Here is a 13,482-nt window from a genome sequence, read left to right as displayed (position 1 = left end):
ACATAACAGGTTTAAATACTCTCACTGTCAAGTTATAGAAATCATTTTTGTACCTGTGTAGAAAATTCTCCCTGGCCTTGAGTTAAAAGTTTGTTAAGAAAGACTTTGAGGTCAGAGCCCCTTGCTCGCCCTCACCGGCGTCCACTCTCCAGCATCCGAAGCCAGAGGTGGGACAGCCCAACTGCCGCCAGGGCCTGGATGAGGCCCCGCGCACCTCGGGGGAAACGGGATAGGGGTAGCCGCTAAAAGTTGGAGGCTGCAGAGGCGGGGAGCCCTGGGCAACCGGGATTGGAGTGTCGGGAGCTGTCTCCCTTCGTGCACTGGGGCGCCGGCCACTCACCCGGAAGGAGAAGCTGAGACTGGCTATATGGTGGGGCTCCGGCGGTGTCGCTGTGGTCAGTGGGTGCAGCTCGCAGGGATATAGGAGGCTCTTGCGCTAGACTGTGGTCGCCTTTGTGACTAACCTTGCAAATGGAAGGAATGGCAGATTACAGACGGATCAAAGAACGGAGCAGAGCTGGTTCGCTGAGAACACAAGGAGGAGCCAGCCGGATCATTTGTTGGCAGTGCATATTGGCTGAAGTCAGTTTTCATTTCAAGATGTTTTCTTCCAATGGGCTTTTGGTGTAGGATGTTGTTGGCGAACCAAGAACAGGAGGAGGTGATCACCGCGCGTGTTCAGGACCCCCCGTGTGCAGAATGAAGGCTCCTGGAATTCTTATGTGGATTATAAGATCTTCCTCCATACCAACACAACAGCAAGGCCTTTACTGCCCAGACATCCTGTGTGCGTCGCTGCTACCGTGAGTTCGTGTGGCTGAGGAAGCAGCTACAGAGAAATGCTGGTTTAGTGCCTGTCCCTGAAGTTCCTGGGAAGTCAACCTTCTTTGGCAGCTCCGATGAGTTCATTGAGAAGTGACGACAAGGTCTGCAGCACTTCCTTGAAAAGGTCCTGCAGAGTGTTGTACTCCTATCAGACAGCCAGTTACACCTCTTCCTGCAAAGCCAGCTCTCAGTGCCTGAGATAGAAGCCTGTGTCCAGGGCCAAAGCCACATGACCGTTTCTGATGCCATTCTTCGCTATGTGATGTCAAACTGTGGCTGGGTCCAGGAGGAGAGGCTGGGCTCTTCTCACTTGGCTAAAGGAGACCAGCCTAAGAGTTGCTGCTTTTTCCCAAGATTGGGTCGGAGGAGTTCTCCATGGCCGCCTCCTGAGGAAGAAAAGGGTCATTTTGAGGTGTGGGCTCCTGTGGTTGACTCTGAGGCTCCTTCCTCGGAAAGCCTCCCTCTCCCACCTGCTACCTCACCGTCATGCTGTGATTCTGCAAGATCTGATGAGGGACCTTCTGCTCCCCAGCCTGTGAGGAGGTCCTGGGGAGGGGACCATGCTGTGCCTTTGGATCCTAGTCAGTTAGAAACCGTTTTTGGAAAAGTGAGCTCTGGGTTCTGCTCTGAGGCAGACCGAGAAGATGCAGGCGAGGAGATGCAGGCGGCTGGGTGGCATTGGGTACAGCGCAGGTGTTGGGAGGTTGGGCTACTTAGTGTTTTACAGTTGCCTCTGCTCAGATTGATTGCAGAGGTTGGTCATGACTACTCCTCAAGCTTCCTTCAAGGAATGAACACTGCAGATGTTTGTAAGTTAAGCATAAGGTCCAGGGGCTGTTGGTTTTGAACAGAATCCAATGTTTACTCTCTTGAGAGCTGAGTTTCTTTAGACGTTTGTTAATGGGCCCAGGAACACTGTCTTAGGTGACTGGTTCTGGGGACCCTTAAGTGGCAGATTTTAAGCTGCCATATTGAATATTATCTCAACAGAAATGCTTGTGTAGTTGTATTCCCACTGGCTCCGTTTTGCTGCAGGCCCTGAGCACTTGTTTCTGGGAGGCTGGCCTCTTGTCTCCCTCCTTGCGTGGACAGGGTGGCGGGTGTTTATTTCCCCACCTCCTGGCGTCTCCACTAATCCCTCTGAATGAATGGTGCTGTGGCTCCTGTCGCTGGGGCTTCCTGCATATCCCAAGACCTCAGCATGGCTGTGTGGGGCCTGAGACCCACAAAACAGGGCATGGCCACCCATGAAAGAGAAATGGTTGTTCACAGCCCGAGGAAAGGCAGACAGCTCCGGGGGCTTTGTTTTGGACAAGGCTGTCCTGGACTGTCACTGTCTCTTCCGCTTATAAAGCAGAGACGGGACCATCTTTTCTGCAGGGGTGGAATGGTCTCCTTTCTTTTTTGAATGCTTTTCTTCTCCCTTAGTAACAAACAGCTCCCTGCCCCTGGGGAGCTGTTTGACTTCAGTCACTACAGTGTCCCTCTGCTGTGGTGCAGGCAGCCGTATGCCCAGTCCAGTGGGGCACAAGGGCTTTGTTTCTTTTTGGAGAGAACTCTGTAGGGATGGAGATGAGGAACAACACGCCTTCAGACAATGAGGCGTTCTGCCCTCCTGCTGCCATAATTCCTCTCCACCGAGAGCAAGAGAGCGAGCCTGGTAGGAGACGGAGCCGCCAGTGTCTGCATTGCTCGGCACTTAGCCTCGGGTGCGGCTCTACGCGTCCATCTGTCCCTCCTCTGGCCATCCCTGGGCTCTTCTATGACCAGTCTGTGCTGTGGGACTGTCATGGCATTTAGTTCAGAGTTGAGGGGTTTTGGCCTGAAATAAAATTCAACTATTTAAAAAAAAAAAAAAGAAAGACTTTGAGTTAATTCATTGAATGGCTCATATAGTGCCTCTAATAAAAAATGCTGGGTGGTCCACATAGGCCTTACTTCTTTTTTTATCCCCCCCTTCTATTCTAAGTGAGAGGAGGGGAGATAGATTCCTAAATGTGCCCTGACCAAGATCCACCCAGCAACCCCCATCTGGCGCCATGCTCGCAACTGAGCCATTATTAGCACCAGAGGCAGAGGCTCCATGGGGTCATCCCCACCATCCGGGGCCAATGCACTTGAATCAATCAAGCCATTGCTGTGGGTGGGGAAGAGAAAAAGGCTAGGGGTAGAGGGAGAGATAGAGGAGCAGATGGTTTCTTCTTCTGTATGCCCTGACCGGAAATCAAGCCCAGGAAATCCACACTCTGGGCCAACGCTCTACCACTGAACCAACCAGCCAGGGCCTACATAGGCCTTATTTCTGATTTTCTCTTGGGACAAAGCCCAGAGTGTTATGGTAAGAGTGTCACTTTTTAAAATATAAACCTTGGGGTTAGGATAAGGAGAAGGTAGCATAACAGGATCAGGGTTTATAGCTTAGATAACTCTCTTCATCCCCTCCATTCTTGTTGCCACCCAAGGTTCAAGGCCCCACTGCATTGTCTGGTTTACCTCTTGCTAAGTGGCTTCACACCCAGCAAAACTGGTGAACATTCTCAACTTGCCTTCATCTTCCACCAGGTGGATCAAAACCTGGCATAAGCTACATCTAGTGTTGGCTTCAGAAGTAAGTTCAAATAAGCAACCACAAAATCGGTACAAGTGCCTTCCAGTCTTGATTAATATCATGCTTTCTTCCAAGAGTCTCCAAGCCCAGCACAAGTGGCAACCAACTACAGATCACTTGTAGCTCCCACCAGGTGACCCACTGGGCACAAATGGCAATTATCCTTGTTCTACACTGGAGCCTCTCCCAAGAGGCTTCAGAACCAAGGCATCCAGTGGCCAAATTCAGACCAAACCAGAGTACCACCCAACCAGCTCTACACACAAGACACAACACACCCTAAAAAGGTAAATGTGGCTGGCGCTGGAGCCCTACTAAAGTGACTCCTACACTGTGAGGTCAGCCCCCAGCACAACAACTTGTCTGCTATAGTCACGGACAGCTCTCATTAACCTGAGGGTCAATCCCAGCCAGTGACAACAGCAATCAAGGCTCAACTATAACAGGAGGGCACACACAGCCCACACAAAGGCCTTCCTGGAGCACTCAGCTCAGGTGAACAACAAAACTGCACCACTAGGTTCCAAAGCACACCAACTACATAAGGCCACCCTGCCAAGGCTGGGAGACATAGCAGATTAACCTAATACATAGAGAATAATACAGGGAGGCAGCCAAATTGAGGAAACTAGCATGTTCCAGATGAAAGAACAGAACAAAACTCCAGAAAAAGAACTAATAAAATAGAGACAAGCAATCTACCAGATATAGAGTTGAAAACACAGGTTATTAGGATACTCAAGGAATTTAAGAGAAAAACAGGTAAACTGAGTGAGACCAACTACAAACAGAAACCAAAAAAAAAAAAAATACAGTCAGAAATGAAGACTACAATAATTGAAATGAAGTATAGATTAGAAAGAATCAGCAGATGATTAGATGAACAAGAAGATGCAATTAGTGATCTGGAAGACGAAGTAATGGAATACACCTAACTAGGACAGGAAAAAAAAAAGGGAGAAAGGAATTTTTAAATAACCAGGATAGTTTAAGGCAATCATTTTTAACCCTTTTACATTTGAGGATCAGTAAAAACAGGATAATTATTTCAGGGACCACAAAGGCAGAAATCACCCTGAATATAAGTGAACATGACTAACATCATTTGGTCTATAATCCTCATACAACATCAAGGTGATTAATGATTTAACAAACTGGCATAAAATCTGGCAGACTAGTATGCAGACTGACAATTGAGAAACACTGGTTTAGCCTGAGCAGGTGGTGGCGCAGAGGAGAGAGTATCAGCCTAGGATGCTGAGGACTCAGGTTTAAAACCCCAAGGTTGCCAGCTTGAGTACAGGCTCACAAGTTTGAGATTAGGGTTGCCAGCTTGAGCATGGGGTCATATGTATGACCCCATGGTTGCTGGCTTGAACAAGGGGTCACTGGCTCAGCTGGAGCTACCCCCCACCTGGTCAAAGCACATATGAGAAGGCAATGAACAACAAAGGTGACATAACTACGAGTTAATGCTTCTTATCTTTTCTTTCCTGTCTGTCCCTCCCCCCCCCCCAAAGAAAAGAAAGGAACCTACTGGTTTCAGGGACCTCTGGGACAATATCCAGTGTATCAACATTCACAAAATAGGGGTACCAGAAAAAGGAGAGAGAGAACAAGGGATTGAGAACCTACTTGAAGAAATACAGTGGTACCTTGAGATATGAGCAGACCAACATACAATTTTTTTTAAGACACAAGCTGCGGCTCGGTCCATATTTTTGTTTGAGATACGAGCAAAATTCCAAGATACGAGTTGTGATTTGGGAAGCTGCTGCTAGTTGGCGCGTTGGTGCACGAGTTCAGTATCGGCAGTACAACATCAGCATCTCGTTCTTTCTCACATGTTACCCACAGAATCAAGTCGAATCTCATGTGCTATACTCGTTCTTGCATCATTTCTGCATTTTTTACTAACTTTTTTTGTGTGCTATCATGGGACCAAAGAAAGTCAGTGTAAAAGACAGTGGTGAGAAGAAGAAGAGAATGATGTCGATAGAAGTATAGCAAGGAATAATAGAGAAACATGAGCATGGTGTATGAGTGATTGAACTGGCAAGGCTGTACGACTGCAATACATCTACAATTTGTACCATCCTTAAACAAAAGGATGCCATCAAAAGTGCAAATCCAGCAAAAGGAACTACAGTTCTGTCCCAATTAAGGACAAATATCCATGAAGAAATGGAGAAGCTTCTGCTGGTGTGGGTGAAAGAGAAAGAGCTGGCAGGAGATAAGTGACGGAGACTGTACTATGCAAAAAGGCACATATTATTATTTTTTTTTAAATAAATTTTTATTAATGGTAATGGGATGACATTAATAAATCAGGGTACATATATTCAAAGAAAACATGTCTAGGTTATTTTGTCATTAAATTATGTTGCGTACCCCTCGCCCAAAGTCAGATTGTCCTCCGCCACCCTCTATCTAGTTCTCTGTGCCCCTCCCCCTCCCCCTAACTCTCTCCCTCCTTCCCTCCCATGTCCTCCCTCCCCCCACCCCTGGTAACCACCACACTCTTGTCCATGTCTCTTAGTCTCATTTTTATGTTCCACCAATGTATGGAATCATGTAGTTCTTGTTTTTTTCTGATTTACTTATTTCACTCCTTATAATGTTATCAAGATCCCACCATTTTGCTGTAAATGATCTGATGTCATCATTTCTTATGGATGAGTAGTATTCCATAGTGTATATGTGCCACATCTTCTTTATCCAGTCTTCTACTGAAGGGCTTTTTGGTTGTTTCCATGTCTTGGCCACTGTGAACAGTGCTGCAATGAACATGGGGCTACATGTGTTTTCACGTATCAATGTTTCTGAGGTTTTGGGGTATATACCCAGTAGAGGGATTGCTGGGTCATAAGGTAGTTCTATTTGCAGTTTTTTGAGGAACCACCATACTTTCCTCCATAATGGTTGTACTACTTTACAGTCCCACCAACAGTGAATGAGGGTTCCTTTTTCTCCACAGCCTCTCCAACATTTGCTATTACCCATCTTGTTGATAATAGCTAATCTAACAGGGTTGAGGTGGTATCTCATTGTAGTTTTGATTTGCATTTCTCTAATAACTAATGAAGCTGAGCATCTTTTCATATATCTGTTGGCCATTTGTATCTCTTCCTGGGAGAAGTGTCTGTTCATGTCCTCTTCCCATTTTTTTATTGGATTGTTTGTTTGTTTGTTGTTGAGTTTTATGAGTTCTTTGTAAATTTTGGATATTAGGCCCTTATCTGAGCTGTTGTTTGAAAATATCATTTCCCATTTAGTTGGCTGTCTGTTTATTTTTATATCAGTTTCTCTTGCTGAGCAAAAACTTTTTATTCTGATGTAGTCCCATTCATTTATCTTTGCCTTCACTTCTCTTGCCATTGGAGTCAAGTTCATAAAATGTTCTTTAAAACCCAGGTCCATGATTTTAGTACCTATGTCTTCTTCTATGTACTTTATTGTTTCAGGTCTTATATTTAGGTCTTTGATCCATTTTGAATTAATTTTAGTACACGGGGACAGGCTGTAGTCGAGTTTCATTCTTTTGCATGTGGCTTTCCAGTTTTCCCAACACCATTTGTTGAAGAGGCTTTCTTTTCTCCATTGTGTGTTGTTGGCCCCTTTATCAAAGATTATTTGACCATATATATGTGGTTTTATTTCTGGGCTTTCTATTCTGTTCCATTGGTCTGAGTGTCTATTTTTCTAAGGCACATATTATTTATGGCTTGAAGATGAAAGAACCATCAACCTCGAAAGAGGCAATAGAAAATATGTTTAAGGCAAGTCACGGCTGGTTTGAAAATTTCAAGAAGAGATCTGGCATCCACTCTGTGGTGAAGCATAATGAAGCTGCAAGTGCTGATGTTAAGGCAGCTGAGGAGTACATCACACATTTTGCTGCGCTTATCACAAAGGAAGGCTACATCCCCCAACAAGTGTTCAACTGTGATGAAACAGGATTGTTTGGGAAAAATATGCCCCAGAGGACTTTCATCACTGCAGAGGAGAAGAAGCTGACAGGCCATAAACCCATGCAGGACCATCTGACCCTTGCATTGTGTGCAAATACTAGCAGTGACTGTAAAGTAAAGCCACGGCTAGTGTATCATTCCGAAAATCATCAAGCCTTTAAATTCACAAGATTCTTTAAGAAAAACTGCAGGTTATGTGGTGCGCCAATGCTAGGGCATGGGTTATGTGGCAGTTTTTTTATTGAATGGGTAAATCTCATCTTTGGTCCTTCAGTGAAGAAATATCTTCAAGAAAATAGACTCCTGCCCTGGCCGGTTGGCTCAGTGGTAGAGCGTCGGCTTGGCGTACAGGAGTCCCAGGTTCAATTCCTGGCCAGGGCACACAGGAGAAGCGCCCATCTGCTTCTCCACCCCTCCCCCTCTCCTTCCTCTCTGTCTCTCTCTTCCCCTCCTGCAGACGAGGCTCCATTGGAGCAAAGTTGGCCCGGGCGCTGAGGATGGCTCCATGGCCTCTGCCTCAGGTGCTAGAATGGCCCTGGTTGCAATAGAGCAACGCCTCAGATGGGCAGAGCATCGCCCCCTGGTGGGCATGCCAGGTGGATCCCAGTCGGGTGCATGTGGGAGTCTGTCTGACTGCCTCCCCGTTTCCAACTTCAGAAAAATACAAAAAAAAAAAAAAAAGAAAGAAAATAAACTCCTGATGAAAGCATTACTAATCCTTGATAATGCTCTAGCCCACCCACCTGGTCTTGAAGATGACATTCTGGATGAGTTCAAATTCATGAAAGTCCTCTACTTCCCACCCAACATCTTGCAACCTATTGATCAGCAGGTCCTTTCCAACTTTAAAAAGCTTTACACAAAGCACTTGTTCCGCCGCTGCTTTGAGGTTACTGAGAATACAAATCTAACCCTTCAAGAGTTTTGGAAAGATCACTATAACATCATGATATGTTTATGCATTATTGACTTGGCATAGCAAGAGGTTACAAGGAGAAACTTGAACTCGGCATGGAAAAAGTTATGGCCTGATGTGTTGCAGACAGGGACTTCTAAGGATTCGAACCAGAGACCGAAGCCGAGGTGGAAGCGTTGGAGGAAATTGTGTCCCTCAGAAAGTCAATGGGTCTGGAGGTAGATAAGGGTGACATAAACGAGCTTGTCTAGGAACATGAGGAGGAACTTTCAACTGAGGAGTTGCAGGAGCTACAGATAATGCAACATACCGAGCTTCTGCAAGAGATTAGTAGTGAGGAGGAGGTAGAGTTGGAGGAAGTGATTTCTGCAAGTGAAATTAAAGACATGCTGGCAATGTGGGAGAAGCTTTCAAGTTACATTGAAAAGAAACACCCAGAAAAAGTTTCAACTGGTCCTGCTTCAGCACTTTTTAATGACACTTGTTTGTCACATTTCTGTAACATTTTAAAAGGCAGGCAAAAGCAAACCTCTTTGGATAGATTTTTATTCAAAAGTCCTGCAAGTGAAAGTGCTGAAAGTGCAGCCAAAAAGGCAAAACAGGTGATGATTAAATGAAAAATACATAATGTTAAGCTTAGGTTAAGTTTAAAGTAAAGAAAGTGCATTTTTTTTACAATTAAGTTTTTGTGGTTTCATTTTAAGTAAAGAAAATGCAGTTTTAGTTTACATTTAGTGTTAAGAAAGTGCAGTTTTAATTTGTGTCTGCAGTGCCTGCATCCCTTCTTCCCTCCCTCCTCATCCACCATTCACCTGTTAGCTGCACTCGTCTGTCTCCAGGTAAGAATACAGTACTAAATAACACTTTTTTTATTTCATATGTTTTGTTATGCATTGGTAAAGTATACATGTGTGTTTCTTAATTAAAAACATGACCGCCTGACCAAGCGGTGGCGCAGTGGATAGAGCGTCGGACTGGGATGCAGAGGACCCAGGTTCGAGACCCCGAGGTCGCCAGCTTGAGCGTGGGCTCAGCTGGTTTGAGCAAAGCTCAGTAGCTTGGACCCAAGGTCACTGGCTCGAGCAAGGGGTTACTCGGTCAACTGTAGCCCCACGGTCAAGGCACATATGAGAAAGCAATCAATGAACAACTAAGGTGTCACAACGTGCAATGAAAAACTAATGATTGATGCTTCTCATCTCTCCGTTCCTGTCTGTCTGTCCCCGTCTATCCCTCTCTTCTGACTCTCTGTCTCTGTAAAAAAAAAAAAAAAAAAAAAAAAAATGACCTTTTTCATAATTTAGGATGGTTTGGGGATGTTTCACAGGGCTGGAACATTATATCTATTTCAGTTATTTTAAATAGGAGAAATTTGTTTGATATATGAGTTGACTGACTTACGAGCTCGGTTACAGAACGAATTAAACTCATATCTCAAGGTACCACTGTAATGACTTAAAACTTTTCAAGCCTGATCAGGCGGTGGCACAGAGGATAAGCGTTGGACTGGGATGCAGAAGACACAGGTTTGAAACCCTGAGGTTGCCAGCTTGATTGTGGGCTAATCTGGTTTGAGCAAGGCTCACCAGCTTGAGCCCAAGGTTGCTGGCTTGAGCAAGGGGTTACTTGGTCTCCTGTAGCCCCCCAGTCAAGGCACATATGAGAAAGCAATCAATGAACAACTAAGGTGCCGCAATGAAGAATTGATGCTTCTCATCTCTCTCTCTTCCTGTCTGTCCCTATCTTCCCTCTCTTTGTCTCTCTCTGTTTCTGTCAAAAAGAAAGAAAGAAAGAAAGAAAGAAAGAAAGAAAGAAAGAAAGAAAGAAAGAAAGAAAGAAAAGAAAAGAAAAGAAAGCCACTTTTCAATTCTGACAAAGGAAACAGACATACAAGTCCAGAAAGTGTAAACAACTTCAACAAGGTAAACCCAAAAAAGCTCACGGAGTTAGTTCATCAGCTATAAACCAGTATTACATGAAATGTTAAAGGGATTTCTTTAAGGAGAAAAGAAACAATAAAAAATGAGTGCCTGACTCGTGGTGGCGCAGTGGAAAAAGTGCCGACCTGGAATGCTAAATTTGCAGGTTCCAAACCCTGGGAACCCAATCAAGGCACATACGAGGAGCAACTACTGCAAGCTGATGCTTCCCGCTCCTCCCCCCTTTCTCTCTATCTTTTCTATCCAAAATATACTGCTCACAAAAATTAGGGGATATTTCAAAATGAATATAAAGCATTAAAATATCCTCTAATTTTTGTGAGCAGTATATATCAGTAAGAAAATATAAGAAAGCAAAATTTGGCCCTGGCCAGTTGGCTCAGTGGTATAGCATCAGCCTGGCGTGCAGGAGTCCCATGTTCGATTCCCGGCCAGGGCACACAGAAGAAGCGCCCATCTACTTCTTCACCCCTCCCCCTCTCCTTCCTCTCTGTCTCTCTCTTCCCCTCCTGCAGCCAAAGCTCCTTTGGAGCAAAGTTGGCCCAGGCGCTGAGGAAGGCTCCATGGCCTCTGGCTCAGGCGCTAGAATGGCTCTGGTTGCAACAGAGCAATGCCCCAGATGGGCAGAGCATCACCCTCTGGTGGGCATGCCGGATGGATCCCGGTCGGGCGCATGCGGGAGTCTGTCTGACTGCCTCCCCGTTTCCAGCTTCGGAAAAATACACACACACACACAAAAAGGCAGTAAATCAACCAACTATAAAGCTAATACAAAGGTTAAAAGAAAAACAAAGGAACGTCATGTGTAAATACAACAGAAATTAAGGGACACACAAGAACTAAAATTAATGCAGGAACATACATATAGAAGGGATGAGTAAAAATTTTTGTGATTTTTAGAATATATTCCAGTATAAGTGACCATCAACTTAAAACAGACCACTATAAACATAGCTTGTTATAGCCCATAGTACCACAAACCAAAAATTGACAAGAGATATACAAGAAATAGAAATAAATCCAAGTAGGACACTATAGAACAGGGGTCCCCAAACTACGGCCTATAGGCCGCATGTGGCCCCCTGAGGCCATTTATCTGGCCCCCGCCACACTTTCGGAAGGGGCACCTCTTTCATTGGTGGTCAGTGAGAGGAGCATAGTTCCCATTGAAATACTGGTTAGTTTGTTGATTTAAATTTACTTGTTCTTTATTTTAAATATTGTATTTATTCCCGTTTTGTTTTTTTACTTTAAAATCAGATGTGTGTAGTGTGCATAGGGATTTGTTCATAGTTTTTTATAGTCCGACCCTCTAATGGTCTGAGGGACAGTGAACTGGCCCCCTGTGTAAAAAGTTTGGGGACCCCTGGACTAAGTGCTCCAATTAAAAGAAATAGGGTGGTTGAACAGATAGAAAAGATAAAAAGAAAAGGCCTGTACCCATGGTCCCTACAAGAGACCCACAACAGATTAAACGATACACACAGACTGAAGATAAAGGGATGGAAGGAAGATATTCCATATGGAATTTTTATTAGATGAGGGATGGAGAAATTACAGTTTTCTTATTTATAAACAGAGATGTAGACTAGGAGGGTTTGGGGATGTGTTCCTGCAATTACTGTCTCTGACTTGGGCAGCTCAAGGCATCTAAAGGGCTGTGAGGGTACAGACCCCTCTTGGTCACGAGGCTGGCAACCCCTCCAAGCATCTTCCCAGCCATGGCCTCCAGCCAGACTGTCCACGGAGGGAGGGCCAGCTGCAAGCACAGTTATTAGATGGGTTCTCAGAGAGTTCCCTGTCCCTAAGTGTCACCTCCTGTAGCTCGCCTGAGCCCTGCCTGTCTGTAGGAAGCCCGGGTTGTGTAGAGCTATACCTTTGGGAGGATTCTAATGGTCCCTTTAAGGACCCTTTAAAGGGGAGAAAGGGAAAGGAGAGCCTTAAGGCAATGGCACTGGGGGAGTGGTGCCATTGGGCGAGGGGCCAGTCCAGAGTATTCCTTGGGGCACATTGTGGTGTCCCTGGGGAGCACAGGGCCCCTGAGGGAGAGAATTAGAGGGAGCCCACTCAGCTCTGCAGGGGCAACAACCTGTATGCTGGAGGGAGACTGGCTCTGCTGGCCCGTGGAGGAGGTCAGCCTTCTCCGTTTCTCTTCTCTCTTGGTTCTTGGCTTCTGTGCCAGGCAGCTGTTGGTAACGTCATAAATACAGCACAAGGTGCAGGAGGCTGAGCTGCGGATTCGTTCCCCACTGATGCTCTTGGCCTCCCGCAGGGCAAGGCTCAACTCCCCAGGCTGCAGGCACCCCGGTAAGTAGGTGGTCACCTTTGACAACCAAACCAGGTGAGTAGACAGTGTAGTTCTGAAAGACTCAACCCCAGAACTCAAAAAAAAATTTAAGTGTACATTTATTTTTGGAATATTTTTTTAAAAATCACTTTATGAAGAGGTTCAAGAAGCTGCTGCTTTGTGTCTCTGTTTTAAATGTCAGTTTTCCAGGGAGTAGTTTCCTAACTATCCTATTTAAATTGGATTTTATGTAGCTTTATTTTATTTGTTTGTTTGTTTGTTTAATACACACTTACCTGGTCTTGTTTTGTGCCAAGCACTGTTTTAAGAGCGTTTCAAGTCTTAACTCATTCAATCCTCACAAAATCCCTGTAAAGTACTCTTGCTCATTTTAAGTTACGGGAGAAACGAAGGCATAGAGGTCAGGAAAATTGCCTAGGGTTGAGATGAAGAGCTGGTGAGTGGCAGAGCTAGGACGCGGACACAGGCAGTCTGCCTTTAGAACCGGTGGTCTCAGCATGGTGTTCTGCCCCAATCATAGATTTCAGTCTTCATTGTCCATCATCTCCCTTCCACCCCAGATACGGAGCTCCTCGCCCTTGCATCCACTTGGCGTAGCACAGTCCAGTGAATGAACAAGTGAATGAAAAAGGGGGAAATTGCCCACAACCCAACTACCTTAGCACAATAATTACATATAATTTTGACAGATTTTCAGACCATGGTCAGGAACGGCTCCTGCCAGTCCTGTCATCATCTTTGTGAGGACAGAACAGCTGGCTGTGCCAACACACCTGGGGCGAGCAGCCAGGGGGTGCCTCATGCCAGCGCCTGGCTCTTGGTTGGGCTCCACCAGGCGTTGTCTTGATCCGGCCCTTGCTCACGCCCTCTCTGTCTCTCTGAGCCATCTTGTCACTGTCTGCCTGTCTCATCCT

At 45.5% G+C, this 13,482-nt stretch overlaps 1 pseudogene; it reads left to right on the top strand.

Moving 5' to 3' along the window:
- The first annotated feature begins 447 nt into the window (after positions 1-447).
- On the top strand, positions 448-1,672 carry LOC136322353 (sorting nexin-11 pseudogene; annotated as a pseudogene).
- The last annotated feature ends 11,810 nt before the right edge of the window (positions 1,673-13,482 follow it).

Source organism: Saccopteryx bilineata, chromosome 2 (genome assembly GCF_036850765.1).
Source record: "Saccopteryx bilineata isolate mSacBil1 chromosome 2, mSacBil1_pri_phased_curated, whole genome shotgun sequence".
NCBI classification, from domain to species: domain Eukaryota; kingdom Metazoa; phylum Chordata; class Mammalia; order Chiroptera; family Emballonuridae; genus Saccopteryx; species Saccopteryx bilineata.
Note: the sequence above shows the minus strand (reverse complement) of the source record. Positions and strands in the feature narration are given on the sequence as shown.